The sequence below is a fragment of the Delphinapterus leucas genome, chromosome 21 (genome assembly GCF_059928025.1).
Source record: "Delphinapterus leucas isolate spDelLeu-1000000601 "Yukka" chromosome 21, BTC_Dleu_Yukka2, whole genome shotgun sequence".
Lineage (NCBI taxonomy): Eukaryota > Metazoa > Chordata > Mammalia > Artiodactyla > Monodontidae > Delphinapterus > Delphinapterus leucas.
The window spans coordinates 15,962,639-15,986,406 of record NC_143149.1 but is presented as its reverse complement, the minus strand read 5'-3'; the positions used below and the strand labels follow the sequence as shown (position 1 = coordinate 15,986,406).

General features: G+C 32.8%; 1 protein-coding gene across 5 annotated transcripts in view; it reads left to right on the top strand.

Annotated features, from left to right (window-relative positions):
• The window catches only part of L1TD1 (LINE1 type transposase domain containing 1), a 1,087,927-nt gene that overhangs the window by 867,644 nt on the left and 196,515 nt on the right, over positions 1–23,768 (top strand). For 4 of the 5 annotated variants that reach the window (XM_089903540.1, XM_089903541.1, XM_089903539.1 and 1 more), the window contains one exon: positions 1–23,768. This exon is cut by the window's left edge and continues 31,143 nt beyond it. The exons of the other annotated variant lie outside the window; for it this stretch is intronic. The gene's annotated coding sequence lies outside the window, so the exon portion shown is untranslated. 5 annotated transcript variants of the gene reach the window in all.

Sequence of the window (23,768 nt, the reverse complement as noted above, 5' to 3'; positions counted from 1 at the left end):
CTCCTGAGATTTTCTATGATCTCCTTTATTGTGATCATATTTTCCTTTATATCACAAAGTATAGCAATAATAGTTGCTTTAACTCCTTTGTCTGCTAATTCCAACATTTGGATTATCTTGGGATTTGCTTCTATTAATTTTCTATTATCTTAGAGTAGCATATTCAAGGTTCCTTATATGTCAAATATTTTTTTATTTTATCCTGGATGTCACAAATGTTATACTGTGGAGAATCTAGATTCTGTTTTATCCACCAAAATGTCTTGATGTTTTGTTTTAGGAAGCAATCAACTTGCTTGGAGTCAAACTGCAAATTTTATTGCTCAGACAGGACCTTAAATCTCTTGTTCATTTATTTTCACTGCTGCTAGTCTGGCCTACAGTTGCAGAGTAATAAACTGAGGCATGTAGTAATTAAGTGATTTGCCTGTGGTAACACAAGTGAAAGAACAGTTTTTAAATTCATGTTTGTGTGACTTAACAATACCCCCAAACTTCTAAACACTATATTATACTTTAATTTACCTGATTACTAGATAAATGATTTAAATTCTAGTATTAGAAATTTCCCAAAAATATTTTGAGAAAATATACTTTATTATTGTGGGAAATTCTAAATTCCAGAAAAAAATCAGCAATTTCAATTAACTTCTACTTGAGGATAGACTTACCTTGTATATTTTTATAAGATTATTACCATCTAAAATAGTAAAATGAACATGATAAAGGCCTAGAAAAGCAATATATTAATTATAAAAATCTTAAAATTATAATCTTCTGTAAGAAGCAGAATGTTTTATGAAAAGATTTTGGGTTTTGACAGCTATCATTTACTAATTGTGTGTGGCCTTGAATAACACATAAGATCCTCAATATTTTGAGGTAGACCTATGGATTGAATAAAACATCATAAGAAAGACCAAATGTAGATCTATGGATTGAATAAAACAACATAAGAAGGACCAAATGTCAAGGAACGAGGTCTCAATAAATATACTTTCCAAATCTACCATGGATGAAATTTTGCACCAAACTGTGTCCCTCCTGCAACTGATATAGGAGAGAGACATCCTGAATTAATCACTAACTGGCTTATTCCTCAATATCACTTCTGGGGCAATTTTGAGCCACTCCTCTTGTATCTGTCTCTGGAGACTAAGTGATAGACAGTAGTTACCTGGAAAATTGCCAAATTACGCAGCAGAGGCAGGGGTAAAAGGAAGGTCAGAGAAGAGGAAAATGAGTTTGAAACTCAATCGATACATTGTGGGGAATACTGCCATGATTAGAACTCATTGAGTATAAAAACAGCTTTAAGAATAAAAAGGAGAGGACTAAAAGCACACAGAAACTTAAATGAGAGAGAAAAGCATGAAGCAAATGAGCACAGTGTTTTCAAGGGAAAAAGTGTGTGTTTGGGGAAGGAAGAGGATTTAAATTATATTATTCTAGTAATGAATATATGGTGTAATTGAAATACAGTTTCCACCTTCCACATGTTGTTTTCTTATTTTGATATAAATTTAGGTATCTGTTCATCTATAATTAATATGTTTGAACAATTACAACAAATCATTACTGTTCTCTTTATCTTTCTGCTAATACAACTTTCCTTCTCTTAGAAATGGTCATTATATATTTAAAAACATAAATTGAAAAATATATGTAATTATTTAAAATAGCCTTAGGGTGAACTAGTGTAAAATATTTCTTTCCTTTTAATTTTTCACACATTTAAAAGCTTTTAAACTCATTAAAAAATACATTTAAAATGTATTAAGGAACTTCCCTGGTGGTCCAGTGGTTAAGACTTCGCCTTCCAATGCAGCGGTACGGGTTCAAACCCTGGTTAGAGAGCTAAGATCCCACGTACCTGGTGGCCAAAAAACCAAAACATAAAAAAGAGAAGCAATATTGTAACAAATTAAATAATGCCTTTAAAAATGGTACACATCAAAAAAATAAAAATTTAATTTAATTTAAAAAATAAAATAAAATGTATTAAGTGTATGCTATGGCCTAACGCTGTTGTAGTTATTTCGAATAGATTAGCAAACTAATTACATCTTATTGTCAAATAAAATTTGCTCCTATTGCCCTCTCCTAGTTTTTTAACATTCTTGAACAATTTTACATTATTTATTATAGTAAGCATTTATTATACTCTAGATATAACTATATTTTTTCAAAAAAATCTGAAAGGATATGATATTCTTTTTATATAAAATCCTTGTATGAATAACTTTCAAAGTCATGGGCTAGGCAAATAGTCATATTTCCTTCCATGGTTTGCTTAATATCAACATAAAAATTTATTACATGAATACAGTATTTTAAAAAGAAAAAAATATGCATTGATACTAATGAATCTTAATCTACAAAGAGAATGATTGACCTCTGAGTTATTTTAATTGCTTTCATTTTTCATTGAAAGCCCTATTCTTACAGGCTATATTCCAATTTTTCTAACTTTTTCTTAATATGGAAAATTAAGTTTAAGCACTCAATAAATTAGTAATATATTATAAGGAGCATTTTTTCCTTATTAGAAATTCTTTTTTGCCCAGACTTCTATTTACAGAACTACCAGGGACGTTTATGTTCTAATCTAACATTTTGGATATATTTTTATATCAAAATTATCCCCCAAATATAAATGATTATAAATTAGAAGACATAAGAGGGAAAACCTTGGGGCACAGAACAGAGTAGGTGAGAATTCTGAGAAGCAAAATACTTCTGATTTTAAGTAAGCACCAAGAAATGTCAGTGGAGATCATCACAGCAATAAGATTGTATTAAATTTCAAAAACCATTCTGTAGTAACCAATATTGTAAAGATACCCATGTTTTGTTTCAGTAAGCAGAGTATCTATTTTAAAAGGCCTGCTGGGTTTTTTGTTGTGTTGCTGCTGTAATGGTGGTGGTAAATTGCCTTAGTAAATCTGTATACACTATCATTTTTGAAAAATTACCTAATTTCAAACTGAAAAGAACCATAAAACTCAAACATTTAAGAAAAAAAATGAATTTTTAGAAAGCATAGCTATAATTTTCTTTGAAAGCAAATACATAAAATAAATAGTTATAAGTTCACTATCTTGATTGTGGTGGTTGTTTCACTGGTATATAAATATATTCAAACTTATCAAATTATACAATTTAAATATGTGTGGCTTATTGTTTGCTAATTATAACTCAATATAAGGCCATTTAAAAAAAATAGGGACACTGGAATTTCACTTTAATGTAGAATTGTCTTGAGGCCTTGTCCTTTGAAAGGCCCTTTGATGCACAGAAATCTTACCAGTCACTCAGTTATAAAGATCCCTTGACCAGCTTCATTCAGAACTGTACATCATAATAAATAGTTTTGTAATGATGCTGTAATGAATAAATGAATATTAATGATAACTTCAGTATGTATTCTTTTACAATGTAGTTGTCTCTTGGGGTAAAACAGAATATCATTAATCCTTAAAAAAGAAGGAAATATAGACATCTGTGACAACACGGGTGAACCTGGAATACATCATGTCAAGTGAAGTAAGCCAGACACAGAAGGACAAATAGTACATGATACCAGTTAGATGAGAAATCTAAAATAGTTACACTCATAGAAACAGAAAATAGGATGGTGGTTGACAAGGTCGGGGGGGAGAAGGAAACAGGGAGTCATTACTCAAAGGGTACTAAGTTTCAGCTCTGCAATATGAAGAAGTCCTAGAGATCTCCTGTACAACATAGTGTCTCTAGTTAACAATACCGTATTATATTGCAATACTGTATTGCTAAGAGACTTGTACTTACGTTGTGTTCTTATTACAAAAAGGAAACACCAGAAAGAATAAATAAAGAGGGCAGGAGAAAACTTTTGAAGGTGATGGAAATGTTTATGGCATACATTAAATATGTACAGCTTTTTGTATGTCAATCATACCTTGATAAAGTGGCTTAAAAATAACATTTTCCTGAAGTGAATAATGAAGATTGTGAAACCTTCCATCTGCCTCAAATTAACATATGAATAATATACAACTCCCCAAACATACCTTATGGGTGCTTATAAAAAATACAACAAAATGGTTCTAAAGTTGATCCACAGGAACAAACATGAAAGAATAACTAGACATATATTTGAAAAACAAAAAGTAATGAGGGAGACATGATACCACATGATAAAATATGTCATAAAGCCCTCATAAAAAGACAGTGTAAGGCTATGCCAAATGAGACAAATAATGAGCAAAACAGAACATATAGCCCTGAAATAGACCTACTATGTAAAAATTATGCATTCTGAAATTAAGAAGCATTAAATGTATTGTTCATCCATTATATTTGGGGAATGACTAATTAATTTGAAAATGTTCTAAGGGATCCTTTACCTATTCCATAAAATAGCATTATTGACCATTATTTATGTAGAAAAGACCATTACTGAACATGAAAAAAAGCTTATGTTTTACCTTATTGACTCTAGTAAAACATGATGAAAAATTTTAAACTTGTCTAGTGGTAGATTACTACAACCACATTCTTAAATAACCATCAGAAATATAGAAGCAGAAGTATAGTAAATAGATATTTACTAGAATAAGTAAGGGGGTGATTATGCTATGAAAACAATTAAAAAGTAATTTCCATTAATGATCATGAAAAATAGTCATTAATACTTCCAGAACATAATTATCCTGATAGCGAACCTATGCACTCCTAGTTAGATTTGTTAGATAATAATTTATCTCAGTAAACACACATTAGTGTCAACCCCACTCTTACCAATCGACCTCATAAAGCAAGATGCTTTCTATTGGAGCATTTTAATTAGAAATATGATGGACTGCTTCTCCTGTCCCTTGATAGATATAACAGAACTATTACAGGTTAGGGTTTTTTTAAACCTCTACAGATTTTTAATATGCGTTTTTGAAAAAAAAACTTGCAGTTACTAAATTTAAAGCATGAGAACTGAAAGAAATGAATTTAAGTCAATGGTATTAGATTATCATCTCAATGAGAAGTGAAATCAGCACTTTCAAAATGTTAGGGAATCTAAACATTTTTCCCCCCAGTATGAGAAACAGTGGGCACCTTAAAATAGCAGCTTCTGTTGTTACTTAAGATTATTAGTTTAGAGAAGCAGTAGACATTACAATACTGCTAAAATAATTATAGGTTTTATTCAGTTTTAACTTGTCACTAATAACAGCCTTTCATTGCATGGGTCAGTATTGAAATGTATAAAAGATGTTTCTTTCTGCTTTCAAAATTGCCAAATATATATAGACAGACAAAAATGGCCCAAAAATGTGTATTTCTTCTTTCTTTCTTTGTATTTTCTTGCTTTTTTTTCTCCCTAGTACATATTGAAAGCACAAAGTGTGTTGCAGCTGTAAAGAACTTCTCAGGAAACTGGGACAGAATTTCCTAGAATTAACCCTCCATTAACACTGAAGGGGTGTAGGTTCATTTGTTTCAGAAAGATTTTTTGAATTGAGAGTTTAGATTATAATTCTGATGGTTTCTTGCTTGGAAAATTAATGAGTTTGACTGAGAATAATAGTGATTTTGTCCTGAAAGTAAAATAATAGATTTTTCAAGTTTAAGTTGAACTTGCTTTTGGTGGAGGAGTTTAGGGAGTATAGACCTGATCTAGGAGAAGGAAACATATGCATTAGCCTTGTGTATTTTCCCCAAGCCTTTATTCCCCATTACTGAAATGAAATGGAGTAACACAAGCACATAGCCTATGAGTTTGGATGAACTTGCTTTATCATCCCAAAGTTCTCTTTATTTCCTTTGGTTTCATATTTTAGCTTAGCTGTAAGGGCCACTGAAAACTCCTGTCATCTTGTTTTAATGAATTTTTCTCAAGCAATTGAATAAGCTTGGCTCATTCAAGGGATCTCATATTAGGGACCTTTGAAAACTAGCAAAGCAAATTGTAAATAGCAAAAGATTCCCTTGGTCTTAGAGAATTAGGGAACTTCCTCAAAACTGACTTTAAGTTTTGGCTTTCTCTGATCCAGACCCACCCTGAGGTGCTATAAAGATGGTAGGTTTGTCATTCTGTATCTTTCCTACACATACTAAAGTGTTAAAATTAGGTTTTAAGTTGTATTCAATAAAAATCTTATAGTGCTTTCTGATTAAATAAAACCCATAGTCATGACTGATAAGAATATTTCACGTGTATGTGAGTGTAATTCACTAGATTAATTAATTAGTAACAGAAACTAGCCTTACCATTACCTGAATCTCAAAAAAATTCAAATATTTTATCTCAATTTGCTACAAGTTAACTATCTTCTAATACTGTATTGGAAATGTCAGTTCTCTGCATCTCTCTTTCCATTCAAACACCAAGTCCCGTATATTCTTTCTTGGTAACATCATGTTCTAGCTAAAGTATTTGAGGATATAACAATTCCCATTAATATGGAAAAGTCTACATAAATGAAAAAGGAAAAGTGGATGTTTGGGGTTATACAGAGTATAGCATAAAATAGGATTTGGTCAATTTGTTAAGGTTTATATTTTTCTCAGAGTGTGAAACCATTATAGGCCAAGATGATATCCAAAATTTTACCAAACAACTGGTGCAACAAGGGCGCTGAGACTGCACTGAGATGGTCCATAGACTGGTATGGTTAGACGTCTCTGTTAGCTGAGCATCATTCCAACTTATGAATTACATAATATACTCTCAAATGAGGTGTTTATTGTCTTGTTTTTGTTTGATTTTTTTTAAGTGGGCTACTAAACATCAACATCTTTCCAACTCCTGTAAATTGCAGTTGATTAAATCATTTATTCTCCCACAGTCCTAGATTCAGTATACTCAATATGATTAAAGGAAATAGAAGTGACTTTCCTGAAGTTTACTGAAATATGTATGTACAGATGCATGTAGCAAAAATGTTGAGACTGTGTTTAACAGAGGTGTGTTAATCAGAATTCAGCATGGTGACAGATCAGTGGAGGAGATATTCTGAAGTAAAGACTTGTCATACTTGCCACTACCTAATTCTGTAGTACACAAGTATAGGTAAAGCATTTGAGGCTGAGTGATCCTGAGAGTAAAAAAATAACAACAATAATATCAGTGACTGTGAACATTTTTTTTATTCCACTCTTGGTGGCATGAGAAGAAACACAAAATATAACGCAAGGCAGCCACATCAGAGCCTTTCAAACAAGGTGGAATATTAATAAATATATCAATAACATAAACGAAGAACTTGTTTAAAAATACTTTTTATTACTATACTTTTCTCTTTCCCTTCATTCATAAAGTCTGCATTTCTCTTTTATAGCATTTGTTGGATTGAGAGTGAACAGCATGCTAAAAGAAAACAGACCTATCTGTGTAACTATAAGATGAAACAATCAAGTGAATTATTTTTTAAAAAAAATGAGTCACTTTTCAAGTGGCTAAGAGAACGTGGGAGCAGATGCTGAAATAATAAACATCTTGCATTATTTCATTTAGAGTAAGCTGTATAAATTCCATCATAAAATAAAGTACTTTGTACACTGTGAGAAATATGTCATCATCAACAAATGCCTTTTTTATTACCTGCAGGAAGAACACAGATGGCTTGATCTGCTCATTTTGGTCTTTATTAAAATAAATTTGCTAAAGAGCATGTAGATGCCTTATTATTTTCAAGACATATTCAATGCTGTAGAAAGATATTGAGATCTCATTCAGAAAGGCTGTTCAGGACCCATATGACGTCGTCATCCACTATGAAGACATTTGATGGAAAATTATTTTTTCTCCATGCAATCATAGTAATCAGTACGGTTGAAATATTTTGACATTATCAAATGGCACCAAGGTGACAAATACCAGGAAGGGTTTGAGGAATAAGTCATCTTATCCATTCCTTTCTCATTACAAAAAAAGACAGTAATATGTACCTTACAATGTTCATAGTCACACTTCACTACTTCACTTTTAAACTGAGTCACAAGCTGAAAGAGAACTTCTTTCAGTTTTTACAAGGAATTCAATCCTATGGAGAAAAGATACTTCCCACACCTTCCTGGCTTGCCATTGTTTCAGGATTTCTCTAATTTCCTTGGTTAAAAAAAAACAAAAAACAACTCTCCTTTATTTCCCTTATATTTTACCCATATCTTTCAGTATTGTGTTATATGGTCTTATCTTTTATTTTAATGTGGCTATAATACATCTAAACCCTTTTATCTTTTTTTTTTTTTTTTTTTTTTTTGCGGTACGCGGGCTTCTCCCTGTTGTGGCCTCTCCCGTTGCGGAGCACAGGTTCCAGACGCGCAGGCTCAGCGGCCATGGCTCACGGGCCCAGCCGCTCCGCGGCATGAGCCCGCGTCCCCTGCATCGGCAGGCAGACTCTCAACCACTGCGCCATCAGGGAAGCCCCTTTTACCATTTTTTATTTTTGAAAAGTAAAACACAATTCCTCTTTTGAAAAGAAATGTACAAAAACTGTGTTGGAATACATACAGAGTTTTAATCCGTAAAGTTATTCATTTCTATTCTGGGAAAAATACAGCAATAGTTCATAAAATGCGTTTTGAATATAAGAATAGTTAAATAATTAAATGACAAATGTATTTCGGCTTGAAGTTTTTAGGAATAGAATTGCTTCTATTTCCTATTTCCCTGCAGTGAATGTACAGTCAAAAAACAGATGCTACATTTTATGCTCATTGGATGTGAAGTACAGTAGTCACTAAGAAAAAAACAAATATTTCAAGTGCGTGTTAGTGAACATTTGTAATACAAATAGTTTTGTATAATTAACTGTCATTGGTTTAGTGGTTATTTTTTCAAGCCAGGGATTATATTCAGTCATTTGTATATTAATATCTAAATCTGCTGTGGTATAACTTCAGTTTCTTCTGGTCTATTTATGAAATGGAAAAATAATTCTTAACACTCAGAATGTAGTCAGTTATTCCATTCAATTAATGTATTTATTGAGCGAGAATACAATTTTGGAAGAATTATACTGTGGTAGAAAGTGACACATAATTATTTTCTAAAAATCATAAAAAACTACCTCACTTTCCTAAAGGTTTTCACTGCTGAGATCAGAGCTCTTCCCTATTGGTAACACTACCTGATATATATTTGATGAAGGATCCCATAATATCTTACCAATGGTGGTAACACAGCTTTTGATGATGTATATTTAAAAACATCTGTTCTGAGGTGGAAATTATACTTTACTGAGCGGAGTTTTAATGCATTGTTAATTCAGAAACTCCCTATATAGCCTCTAGGTTTAGAAGTGCACAGCTGTGAAAGAAGATTTAATATGGCTTTTGTATTTGTCTGCCTTGTTGTTTATGTAGTTGCAGCTCCAATTGTATAATATATACATAATATAGCATTGTTAAAAATATTTCTTTTATAAAATGCTAAATGTTATCCATTAGAGTTGAAAGTTTAGGTTTACTGAATTTACCATTTCTAATTTTAAGTTTAAAAATATGTAAGGCCCTTTTCTGGAGTACAAATGTATAATAAGGGGGTTTCCTTTTGAGGTCCAAAAGTTTTCTCTCCAAGGAAAACATCTTAGTTGAATAAACAGTCAAATGGTATTTCCTTATTCATTTGCATTTTCATAAGTGTTAGCATAATTATTTATAGAAGAAGATACTTTACTAGATGTATTTAACCAAGAAAAGCAGATAACCAAGAATATACCATGACCAAGTTGATGTATTACAGAAAAGCAATGTTGGTACAACATACAGAAATCAATTAATGTAATATGCCACATTAACAGAATGAAGGTGAAAAAACTTACATGATAATCTCAATTGCAGGAAAATAAATTGGGCAAAATACACCTTTCATGATAAAAATACTCAGAAACGTAGAAATAGAAAGAGACTTCCTTAACATAATAAAGAATATTTATGAAATATTTACAGCTAGATTATACTCGATGGAGAAAGACAGGATGCTTTCCCCCTAACATCAGGAAAAAAGCAAGGATGCCCTCTTTCATCACTTCTGTTCAACATTGTCCCGGACATTTTAGCCAGATCAGTTAGACAAGGAAAAGAAATGAAAGGCACCTAAGTTGGGAATAAGTAAGTAACACTATCTGTATTCTTACATGATATGATCTTATATAAAGGAAATCCTAAATAATCCACATAAAGTATTCGCACTTATAAATTTTAAAAATTTAGGATTAATAATGAACATGTAAAATTTATTTGTATTTCTATAAACTATCAGTTAACAATCTAAAAAGGAAATTAAGAACACAATTCTATTTACAGTAACATTAAAAATAATAAAAATCTGTGAAACTTAGAAAACATGAAGATAGATCTTCCTGACATTGTATACGACAATAGTTTCTTAGCTATGACACTGAAAGTACAAGAAACAAAAGGAAAAATAGATAACTTGGATTTTAAAACTTTTGTGCATCAAAGGAAACTATAAAGAAAGTGAAAAGACACTCCACAGAATAGGAGAGAAATATTTGCAAATCATATATCTGGTAAGAGTCTAGTACCCAGAATTTATAAAGAACTCTTACAATTATCAACAACAAAAAAATCTAGTTTCAAAATAGGAATAGGATTTGAATAGACATTTCTCCAAAGGAAATATACAAATGGTCAACAAGCATGTGAAAGTTGTTAAATGGTACTCATTAGGGAAATGCAATTCAAAAGCACAAGGAGATACCACCTCACACTCACTAAGATGGCTAAAATAAAAAATTTAAAAATGTAAAATAACAAGTATTGGTAAGAATGTGAAAAAATAGGTGTTTTCTGGTGGGAATATAAAATGGTGCATGTGCTGTGGAAAACAGTTTGATGTTTCTTCATTAAGTTCAACATACAATACCATGTGACCCAACACTTCCACTCCTCAGCATATAAATTTTTGTGTTGACAAAAAAATTCGTACATGAATGTTCTTTGCAGTATAAGTCAAAATAGCCAAAAAGTGGGAACCTCCTAAATGTCCCTCCATGTATGAATTAATAAATAACATGTAATCACATTTACACAATGGAGTATTATTCAGCAATTACAAGGAGTGAAGTTCTGATAAATGCTACAACACGGATGAACCTTGAAAACATGCTAAATGAAAGAAAGAAGCCAGACACATAAAGTCTGGTGTTAGGACCCATTTCTGTGAAGTATCCAGAATAGGGAAATTCAAAGAGAAAGCAAACAGATTAGTGTTGCTAGAGGCTGGGGGTAATGAAGAATGGGGAGTAACTTCTTAACGAGTGTGGAGTTTCCCATTGGGGTGTTAAAAACATTCTGGAACTACATAGTGGTGATGGTTGCACAGCATTGTGAATGTGCCAAATTCCACAGAAGTGTACACTTTCAAATGATTAAAATAGTGAATTTTATGTTATATGTATTTTACCACAATTAAAAAAAAATCATCTGCATGCTTATATCTGGGTTCTTGAATCTCTCCATTGATCTATATACCTATTCCTTTACAAATACCAAACAGTCTTGATTACTACGGCTATATAAAAAGCCCTGATACAGGGTATACTGATTTTTCCTACTTTTTCTTCTTCAAAATGCTTTAGCTATTCTGGTTCCTTTGTCTGTCTCTCCATTTACATGGCAGAATAATCTTGTCTATACGTACAAAGAGTCTTATTGGGACGTTGATCATCTCAACAGATACAGAAAAAGCATTTGACAAAATTCAAAATCTTTTTATGATAAAAATTCTCTACAAGCTGGGTGAAGAAGGAATATGCCTTAGCATAATAAAGGCCATATATGACACATATCCCACAGCTAACATGATACTCAGCAGTGAAAGGTTGAAGACTTTTTCTCTAAGATTGGGAACAAGACAAGTGTTCCTCCTCTCACCACTCCTTTTAAAAATAGCACTGGAAGTCCTAGACAGAGCATTCAGGCAAGAAAAGGAAATAAAAGGCATCCAGATTGTAAGAGAAAAAGTAAAATTGTCTATTTGAAGATGACATGACCTTATATATAGAAAACCCTGAAAACTCCACCAAAATACACTTAGAACTAAATCAACATATTCAGCAACATTGCAGAACATGAAGTCAACATACAAAAGTCAATTGCATTTCTATACACTAACAATGAAGTATCTGAAAAGGAAATTTTTTTTAAAAATCCCATTTACAGTAGCATCAAAAACAATAAAACACATAAATAAATTTAACCAAGGAGGTGAAAGATCTGTATACTGAAAACTATAAGACATTGATTAAAGAAATTGAAGAAGACATAAACAAGTGGAAAGATATTACATGTTCATGGGTCAGAAGAATTAATATTATTAAAATGTACATACTGCCCAAAACCATTTATAAAATCAATGCAATCCCTATCAAGATTCCAATGGCATTTTTTACAGAAATAGAAAAAAATTCTAAAGTTCATATAGAACCACAAGAGACCCCAGATAGCCAAAGGAATCTTGAGAAAGAACAAAGCTGGAGGTATCACACTTTCTGATTTCAAACTATATTACAAAGGTAATCAAAACAGTATGGTACAGGCATAAAATCAGACACATAGACCAAAGGAACAGAATAGAGAGCCCAGAAATAAACTCATTCCTATATGGTCAACTAATATTTGACAAGGGAGCCAAGACTACTTGATAGGGAAAGGACAGTCCCTTCAATGAATGGTGTTGGGAAAACTGGATAGTCACATGTAAAAGAATGAAACTGGACCCCTGTCTTACACTACTAGCAAAAATTAACTTGAAATAGATTAAAGACTTAAACAAAAGACTCTAAGCCCTAAAACTGCTAGAAGAAAATATAGGGAAAACCTTCTTGATATTGGTTTTGGCAATGATTTTTTGGACATGACACCATAAGTACAAGCAACAAAAGCAAAAATCTGGTAGAAAAAAATACAGTTTGAGAAGAAAGTTTCTGAGTTGTGTATATTTATCTTGTAATCTCTTTTTTTAATCATTAATTCTGTGTATTGTTTAATTGATAGTTTAAGTTCTATAGCTATATATATATATTGCTTAAAAATAATAACACACTTATTTTTAAAACTCATTTCTTCTTTAACTTGTTTTATTAAAACATCAATTCCATCATGACAGTTATGAAGGTTTGCATTCTTTTTGCATGGCTGAGTTTGTAACGAAAGGTACCTAGAAATTATCCTTGAATATAATGCTGGCTATTGTTTTCAGGTCACCACTCTATTAAATTAAGGAAGATCCCTTCTAGTCCATTGTATAATATTTATTACATGGAAAGGAGTAAAATAGATATACATAGTTTAGCTGAGACTTAAACTATTTAACTTTACAATATGGTCACTTCTAACAATCTTTCAATATATTTATGTATATCCTTGTGTTAAAACATAATTACATCTTTGATATAAACTTTAATTGATCGTGATGCATTATTTTAATATTTACTGATAGATCTATCTATGGAATTTACAGAGTGCATTATTTATAGTTGGGGGCAAGAGATAGAGTAGCAAACAAAATGTTAAAAATAATTTGGACAATGTGTGTATGTTTTTAATGGGGAAAACATCTTAGATTTAGTGTTACTTTTGTATTTTCCTAATAAAATGAGTTAGCAGCTTTCAGTATGCTCCCAGGCTTTGGAAAATATTCATAAAAGTCTATTACACTAGTGACTAACAAAACCTCATGTTGGCTTTCTCGTGTGTGGCCCACATCTAGTCCTATGAAAATCATTTTTGCAGCCTTTGTGGAGGAATGGTGCCCCCAGAGTGATTTTCTCTTCGCTGGTGAGCCATATTCCCCAAGGGTATTACTGATCCAGGGACATTTGTCTGTTATTTTCTCAGTATAAGAATTTCCTTACCATGGAGGTAGTATAAATTCACATTTCGTAACCACCATATTATCTTCCCAGTCGCAAACACAGACTGGAGCTTTGAATTATCATAAAACTATAATATTCCCCGTATTCAGAGCCTAAAGAAAAGACAAAAGCGTTTTGTCATCTTACTGGCATTTGTCAGGGTTTCCTGATATCCCTTTCATGGTGGAAGGAACCCCTTGAGTGCTCTCTTTTAGGTGGGAGACTAGCTTATCAGTCTCTGCTTTAAATGGTCCCAATATCTTGTTTCTTGTGCACCTATGGGCACAAAAAACAAAGCTTATAACTGTTAAGGAATATGTTCAGGTCAGATTTCCATCAAAGTGCCTCCAACTGCCATAGTGTTTAAGCATATTCCTTGCAATTCACGCCCTCTTTGTATCTGTTTCATAGGGATTTCACTTTTCTTTCTTCTTTTTTTTTTGCCAGTATAACAATGCTTTTAAATGTGTTGTTGTTGTTGAGGAGTTTGTAGCAACAGAACTTACTCTTTAGTCTCTGATTCCATTTAGCTAGAACAAAATATTTCACCCCATTGTGGTATTTATTGTAGTGGGTGACAAATTTGAAGGTATAACAGACTTGAAAAATTAATATTATATTATATTGGTATAGTTTAAAAATTACTATGATATTAGTATAGAAATTAGAAAAAATAGTTTAGCAGAAGAGAATAGAGACAACACAGTACATGAGAATTTTTTGCATAAAGAGATAATAGTTCATAGATAAATTTGAGAAGAAAAGATGTATTTAATAAGTGGTGATAGATGACCTGCAATACTTAATTTGTTTAGTAAAGCACGATTCCTAAGTCTCTAATAGAAAGCAATTTTCTGAACAAATTAAAGAAAATAAAAATGATACTTATGTTAACGCTACATAGAAAAATAATTCAGATGTATAAAATATTTAAATATGAAAAAATAAAGGAGTGAAACATTACAAGACCATCTCGGAGATCACATGAACATTTTAGAGGTGGCCCACTTGAATAATTCTAGAAACTCAGAAAGCATAAAAGAAATGTTAGGCATTTCACAAAATATTTCTTAACAATTAAATGGTTAAAATATATCATGTGTAGTAAATAGACAAACATGATTATCTGGGAAAAAATGTAACACAAAGACAGAAGATATGAATATGTATATATATGTATATAGATATATGTATATAAAATGACCTCAGACAATATTCTTTAAAAATGTCTATAATGGGCGTGGGAATCATTGAAGTAGTATATAAACGTTGTTCAAATTAAAAACAGTCTATATTTTTGTAAATTCTTATTCTGAAGCCATTAAGGATTTTTTTAAAAATTAGAGTTAAAATGAAAGGGAATTACTTAAAATCTTAATGTCATATGTAAACAAAGATAGTAAATTTTCATCATGAAGTTTAGGTTATGACAAAGCTTGGTCTTTGTTAATGAAATCCCTAAATGACACATTCTTCTTTGAAAAAAAAGGAAATAGTTAACACATTTTTGCACACATGTAGCATTAAACTGCATTAACAGATTGCTTTCTATTATAGATTTAGGAATCATGCTTTACTAAACAAATTAAAGTGTTTTTAACTAGCATATTGTTGATTTTGTTACATGTGAGAAACAAACTACCTAAGAATAAAGACAGGCGATGATTCTAAAATCTTTTTACTGTGAATTTATGATCTAGAGGGAAAATTTAATGGGAAAATTGAACATCAACTGTAACACCTGCTCAAATATTTGTAATGAAAAAATAATGGCCTCAGAAATCAAGGGGGTTCGTTATGAGATTAATATGAATTTAGTGAACTGAAAAAATTTAAATGTTTTTGCCAATTTTCCTTAAACTATATTTTATATAAGCCAGAAAACATCATGGAAGCTAAGGAGTATTTTAAACAATATTGCTCCTGATGAGCTAAATATTTAGCCTGCTATTTGCATTCTCATTCCTTTCACTAGAAAATAGCTGCAAGGTTAAGTTAATTTCCGTGCTAACCCAAAGTTGGCAGGGCCCCTACTGTTAAATCAGAGTTGACAAGGAAGAGAAATCAGAGCTTCAATTATAACACATTTTGCTATATTTAAAGTCTGACACACATGAATTGAAGTACAGCTCATATATTTTGGATGCCAAAGTGCTGTAATATAAACCATTCTTAATAGTCACAAGTATTTTTTGCTCTTGTTAACAAAAATAGAAATTGAGATAATATATTAAAAACTGAAATAGGAAGTTATCTATTTATGGAAAGAGTATATTTGTTTCTTGGATTTGTTGTGAGGCATTCAGAATAGCTTTCCAAATTCTCAGCCTCTACAAATTCAGTTTTTTCTGATGTATAGTTATCTGCTGTGCAGTTGGAGCGCAGAGCAATAGAGGAGGGAAGACCTCTGTTGCAGCCAAAACTTCCTGCGCTGAGGATAAGGAACTAGGAAGAAATTCCTTCAAACAATTATAGCAAAGTGTCTTAGCTGAGTTCTATATTAGCATGTAGAGTCTGGCTGTTTGCTGTGCTGGTGGCCAGCCACCCATGTGATGTGTACTTATTGTGTTGATGCACATCGGGGTGGTGTGGAATTGGAAAACAGGTATAATTCTGTTCAGGCACTCTTGAGAACATGAATAAAGTAAATATCAGGATAGTGATAGATCTATTGCCCTGCCTATACTAATAAACTAATTTTGAGCTCCAGTAAAGAGAGGATTGGGACTGTATCTTACTGAACAGTTTTCATAAGAGCCATTGTGAGAATCTGACACATATATAATGCTGCGTTGGTGTCTCATGATGCCCTGGGCATTGAGTGTCACTCGCTTGGAACAGTCAGATAGCATTTTTACTTGATAGGAGTAACATACCATCTTTATAGAGAAGCATGAGCAGCCAAAAGTAATTGGGAAGTACTTCAAGGGGTGAGACATTTCTTTGTCATAAGAGTAGGGGCCAAGAAAAATTATGGGTTATTATAGTCTCATTTGTACCCAAACTGGTGAAGATTAAGAACATTCAAGGTGCCTTTCTCTAATTGGCAACTTCTAAAGGAATTAGAGGTGAGCATGAAAAACTTTCTTGTGTTTTCAGATTTTCTATTCATGTTTTGGGCTTCACATATCCAATACTTAATTTATGACCTTTCTCTTCAAACCTGCTCCTTCTATTTTTCTCATCTTGATTTTTAAAATGTCAACTCCAGCCTCCAAATTGCTCAGACAAAGAAACCTGTAGTCTTCCTTGACTCCATACTTTCAAACTCCATATCTGATCCATTCTGTTGGCTGTGCATTCTAAATGTATCTAGGAGTCTGATAACTTCTGAATAAACCAGAGCTGTCCACTGGAAATATAATGCAAGCCATATATGTAATTTAAAATTTTCTAGTAGCCACATTGAAAAGAGGTGAAATTAACTTTAATGATATATTTTATTTAAGTCAAATGAAAAAGTATGTAAAATATCATCTCAACATGTAATCAATTTTAATAAATATTAATGAGGTATTTACTTTTTTTATATTAAGTCTTTGAAATCTGGTGTGTATTTTACAGTTAGAGCCCATCTCATTGCAGACCTGCCACATTTCACATGTTGAGTAGCAGCATGAGGCTAGGAGATCTCAAATTGGACACAAGAGCTCCAAATAATAGTTTTCTGAGGTCTCCTTCTACCCTCCCTCTTACAATTTATTCTCAGTGTACTAGCCAGGGTCCTAATAAAATCTATAAAACCTATAAAAATAGATCCTTATAAAATATATAAACACAAAATGGCTCACATTCTACATATGCGATGCTTGTTTCTTTAAATATGCAATTTCACATTTTATAAGTGATGGGGCTCAGAACACGCCACCCCAAAATATGGCACCTTGGCATATTGCAAATCTTAAACTGAAGGAGTTTGAGAAAATGGCCGAAGCAAGAAGGTCACTTTGACTTCCCTTCACCTCACTCTTTTTCCCTGAAAGCAGAGGATAAATCTCCCATGTGAAAAGCATCCTCAATGTACTAGGAGGAAGGAATACATTTTTATCACCAGAGGTGGGGAATATGGGGGTCACGAAATCTGTACAAACCTTATTAAACCAATCCTTATCTTCCACGTTACTTCTTCACATTTACTCCCCCAGCCCAGAATTCTGTCAATTCTTCACAAATGTATTGTTTCTTTGTTTAAAAAGTATAAAGGCTTCCTGCTCTGGTCACTTCTTTGGGTCTTCATTCTCTTGTGAAGGCTCCCATACACCTATAAAAACTTAATAAGATTTGTGTGTTTTTCCCCTGTTAATCTGTCTTTATCAATTTAATTTTCAGACCTAGCCAGGAGCCCCAAGAGGGCCTCAGAAAATGTTTTTCTCCTCTACATAATTCACTAGTGCTCACTAATAAATAAAGCTCTATTACTATTTCTCAAATATGTCTGATTTTAACAATTTATTTTCACTGACAGTGTAAGTCATCACTTTCAAGGGGAAAAACTCTAAACAATGCATAAAACAAGGTAAAACCATTTCATTGTTACAAAACAATGTAAATGAAGAATACATTAACTGGCAATTCTTTTGTCTTTCCAGCTACTTGCCCTGCAACAATGCACCTAAAACTTACAAAAGTTTTAAAGTAATTGAAATAGTTTTGAATTAAAGGCATGGCAACTACATATGTCTAAATCACATCCTTATAATACTAATTATCAACTTAAACATCATCTATTAACTTTGTTTTGAGAATTTGTCCTTTTTTTTTAAAAGATTTAATTTTATTTATTTTTGGCTGCATTAGGTCTTCGTTGCTGCATGGGCTTTCTCTAGTTGCGGCAAGCAGGAGCTACTCTTCGTTGCAGTGCACAGGCTTCTCATTGCGGTGGCTTCTCTTGTTGTGGAGCTTGGGCTCTAGGTGTGTGGGCTTCAGTAGTCGTGGTGCGGGGGCTCAGTAGTTGCGGCTCACAGGCTCTAGGGCTCAGGCTCAGTAGTTGCGACGCACGGGCTTAGTTGCTCCGTGGCATGTGGGATCTTCCCGGACCAGGGCTCAAACCTGTGTCCCCTGCATTGGCAGGTGGATTCTTAACCACTGTGCCACCAGAGAAGTCCTGAGAATTTGTCCCTTCTTAATGCTGTCTTACAACCTCTTCCCACACCTCAATATTGTTAAATCATATTTTTTGGTTAACTCAAGAGTCACTGCTTACATTAATTTGACCTGTAAATATTGATTATTTTTATTGACCACATTTTACTTTTTATTTTTTCCTTGGAAGCTATTAAATGTTTAATATTATTTTATTGGCTTGGTTTTCTATGCACTTCTCACTATTCATCTTAGAACCACTCTCACATCAAAATACTCTAAAAGTTTTCTTCTTTTTTTTTCATATCACAAACCTATCCATCCATTTTTTTATTTCCTGGAGAGCTACCTCCTCCACCCTCTGCCCAATATAAGACAAATCTACTATTCAAGTCTTTAGGTATGTTTCTCTGTTATATTTAATCATTCTGAATATTTGCCTCAAATAACATAGAAGTTATATGTATTTTAGCCCTAGGATTTTTGAAAATGTTTCTACTCTGTTATCACATTTAAATGATAGTATGGATGGTATGGGATTCTAGATTAAAAATACATTGCTCTAGGGATTTAAACCTTGATGCCACCATTTTCTAGAATCTAATGCTGGTGAGAATTCTTTTTTTTTTAATTGAAGTATAGTTGATTTACAATGTTGTGTTAATTACTGCTGTACAGAAAAGTGCTTTAGTTATACATACATATGCATTCCTCTTTTTTTTAATATTCGTTTCCATTATGATTTATCATAGGGTATTGAATATAGTTCCCTGTGCTATACAGTAGGTCCTTATTGTTTGTCCATTCTATATATAAAAGCTTACATCTGCTAACCCCAAACTCCCACTCCATCCCTTCCCCAACCTCCTCCCCCTTGGCAACCACTAGTCTGTTCCCTATGTCTGTGATTCTGTTTCTGTTTCATAGATAGGTTCATTTGTGTCACAATTTAGATTCCACATATAAGTGATAACATATGGTATTTGTCTTTCTCTTTCTGACTTCACTTAGTATGATAATCTCTAGTTGCAACCATGTTGCTGCAAATGGCATTCTTTCATGTTTTTTTTTATGGCTGAGTAGTATTCTGTTGTATATATGTACCATATCTTCTTTTTTTAAAATTTTTTGCCTGTGCCACACAGCATGTGGGATCTTAGTTTCCCGACTGGGGAACAAACCCATGCACCCTGCAGTGGAAGTGTGGAGTGTTAACCACTGGACCTCCAGGGAAGTCCCTGTACCATATCTTCTTTATCCATTCATCTGTTGATGACATTTAGGTTGTTTCCATGTCTTGGCTATTGTGAATAGTGCTGCTGTGAACATAGGGGTACATGAATCTTTTTGAATTATAGATTTGGCTGGATATAAGCCCAGGAGTGGGATTGTTGTATTATATGGTAAGTTTATTTTTCGTTTTCTGAGGAACCTCCATACTGTTTTCCACAGTGGCTGCACCAACTTACATTCTGAGGCCATTTTGCACCCCATGTTTTGCATACGCTCCTCACCCACCCTCCCTCTGCAAGCCAGTAGGATCTTAAATGTATCTTAAAGGTTTGGAAACTTCATGATTTGTTCGTGAGACAGTCTTTTTCTTGTATTGTCATGGACACTCTTTTGACCCTTTCCACCTGGAGACTTAATTAATGGGAAATTTAGCTGTGTGATTTCTCTCATAATTTCTATACGCCATTTCTCCTCTTCTCTTTCTCTGTAACATATAACAGACAGCTGTTGCACCTCTTGGATATTGATTTTGTTTAAATTAAAATTGGTCATATTTTTATTTTAAAGCGTTTTCTTTTTCTCTGTCCCTTTTTTGTCCTTCTATTGTTTTTTGTTTTGATGTTTACTTCATCTCTCTAGTTTCTTTTGTTTCTGTGTTTACTAATTTGCACTGTGCCTGGTACCTCCATGCCTGAACAACCAGGGGTTCTGCAGAGGGGACAGATTCAGTCATTGTCAATACCCTCCTTCCAACAAAAAGCTGTAGCTTCCTCTCCTCTGCCAAGCAAGGCACTGTTTTCCTTTCTGCTTTCCACATTCTACAGTTTTACTGAAATAACTTCTTTGCTATCGTCTCCTCTCACAGTCACATTGTGTGGGTTAATAACTTATTTCTTCTTTTTCCTCCCTTTACTACAGATAAAGACTATGAAGCCATTGTTTATCTGGAAGCTCCTTTTCAATATTTTAATTTTATAACAAAGCACTAAGAAAACATAAACCTAATTTAATTTTTCAGAAGATAAAAATAAGGCAAGAGTTAAATTTTTCCTAAAAAGACCAATAGGCTAAGGATACAAAAACAAGTCAGCAATTTTAATTTATTTCTCAGGGCAGTTTTCAATTTATTGTGTTGTTATTTCACGATCTGTTTTTTTCTGTGTTAAATCCCTGTTTCACAGGCCAGTGGATAGCCTTTTATTTTTTTTTCTAATTTTATTTTAATTTTTATTTATTTTTTAATTGAAGTATAGTTGATTTACAAGGTTGTGTTAGTTTCAGTTGTACAGCAAAGATATATATATTCTTTTTCAGATTCTTTTCATTATAGGTTATTATAAGATATTGAATGTAATTCCCTGTGATATACTGTAGGCCCTTGTTGTTTATTTTATATATAGTAGTGTGTCTTGATACCACTTTTATCCAGCAGTCACCCTCATAATTTTGCAGCACTTTCGTACATGCGTGAATTCACATCAGAAGTCAGGACCTCCTTCATCATGAGAGGCAGCAATATCTGCGTCTTTTTACACACTCCCGTTACACTTCCTCATCCCACTTTATCTAAGTGCTCTCAAAGATGGCTTGAATGACAAACATCATATCAAACACCCACTATATGTAAGTTAAAATACAAAAAGCTAGTCGACGTTTTTGGTACTGGCTGTGTCCTCAGAAGGCATCCTAATACAAGACAGCAGAGATTAGTGCAGAGAATACAGTATTTGAGCCAGACACACTTAAGTTGAAAACTCAGCTCTTTCACTTACTGAGAAAGAAAAAACTGAAATCTCAGTTTTCTAATTTGTAAAATAAGCATAATAATTTCTACCTCACAGGACATATATGGATTAAATGAAATAGCATAAATAAAATGCAAGGCATAATATATTCATGAAGTTTGACTACATTTACAAAAAACACAAACTATCAGTGGCATAGTTGTGATAAGTTCATTTCTCTCTTACACGAAGTACAGGTATAAGCACCCAGGGCATGGTGATTTAAGAAGTTCCTAGGTACTCACACCCCTTCCTCAGGAACATTACAGTACTATATATGAAATTTTAAAAGCTGTTAACAATTTTTTTACTTTTTCAAATCAATAAATATAATTTTTCTCCTTTCCCATAGTTCTTGAAACAGACAAACTTCTAGTATCATTCTCCTTAAAGTTACTAAACTATTTCTGCAATTAAGTGAAAAATTAAGACTTGCTTCTGTAATGAATAATTTGTAAAACAATGTCTTCCCTTGGGTTTTTTTTTTTTTCAGCCCAGTGTAGTGTTTTCCTGTATATTCAGTCATGATAATAGCTGAAGAGAGGCTAGAAAACAAATTTAAATAGTTACCCCAGTTCTGTCTTAAAAACAAAAGGAAACATGAGATTATGGTGAGAAATGTATTCATAAATGACATATTTATATCTGTATCTTATCATTAGAGATGGACAGAAAGATATATAGAAAGGGATTATAGTTTGCTTGAAACAATGCTTGTGGTCTTTATCCTGAGGGCCACCAGCAACACTAGAGCATTGATGTGCTGTGTATATCCTTAGGCACATTCTGTCTCTAGATTTACTTAAAAAAAATATAATTTATTGCTGAGCACAGTGGTACTCTCATGTTGAAATTTCTCTACAAATTCACCAGTCTATTAAGAGTGTTGCTGTCTACCTGGACGACTCCAACTGCATATCAAAATCATTGATTAGTTTCCATAGATTTGGCACCTCACTGTAATAAATTTCAAAGTTTATTTTTTTAATCCAAACTTTAAAAATATAACTCAAAGACTAGTTGAAAAAAATGTATTCAGAGTTAGAGAATACGTAGAGTCATACTTACATATGTACTTATAATAGGTCATAAGTAAAGTTACATATATATTACTAATTATATATAAGAGCAATACAACTAACATATTCTAGAAACCTGTCTCTCTAGGATGATGGTGAAATATTATTTAGTAGTAACCTGAGAAGAACTCTCCTGGTCATGATTGGGATAGTCTTTCTACATCATTCTGCTTTTTATGCTACAACCTCTAAACTCAACTCTGATTTTGAATATTTGGGTTAAATTTATTTCCTTGAATCAGAATGAATTACTAATTGCTAACAGTTCTGTCCTCCGTCTAGAGTTCTTCAAAGCTCATCATTTAAATTATTGAGATGATCTGTCTCAGATAATCTTTTTTATTTTTTAACATCTTTATTAGAGTATCATTGTTTTACAGTGGTGTGTTAGTTTCTGCTGTGTAACCAAGTGGATCAGCTATACATATACATACATCCCCATATCTCCTCCCTCTTGTGTCTCCCTTCCACCCTTCCTATCCCACCCCTTTAGGTGGTCACAAAGTACCAAGCTGATCTCCCTGTGCTATGTGGCTGCTTCCCACTATCTATTTTACATTTGGTAGTGTATATATGTCCATGCCACTCTCTCACTTCATCCCAGCTTACCCTTCCCCCTCCCCATGTCCTCAAGTCCATTCTCTACATCTGTGTCTTTATTCCTGTCCTGCCCATAGGTTCTTCAGAACCATTTCTTTTTTTTTTTAGATTTTATATATATATAT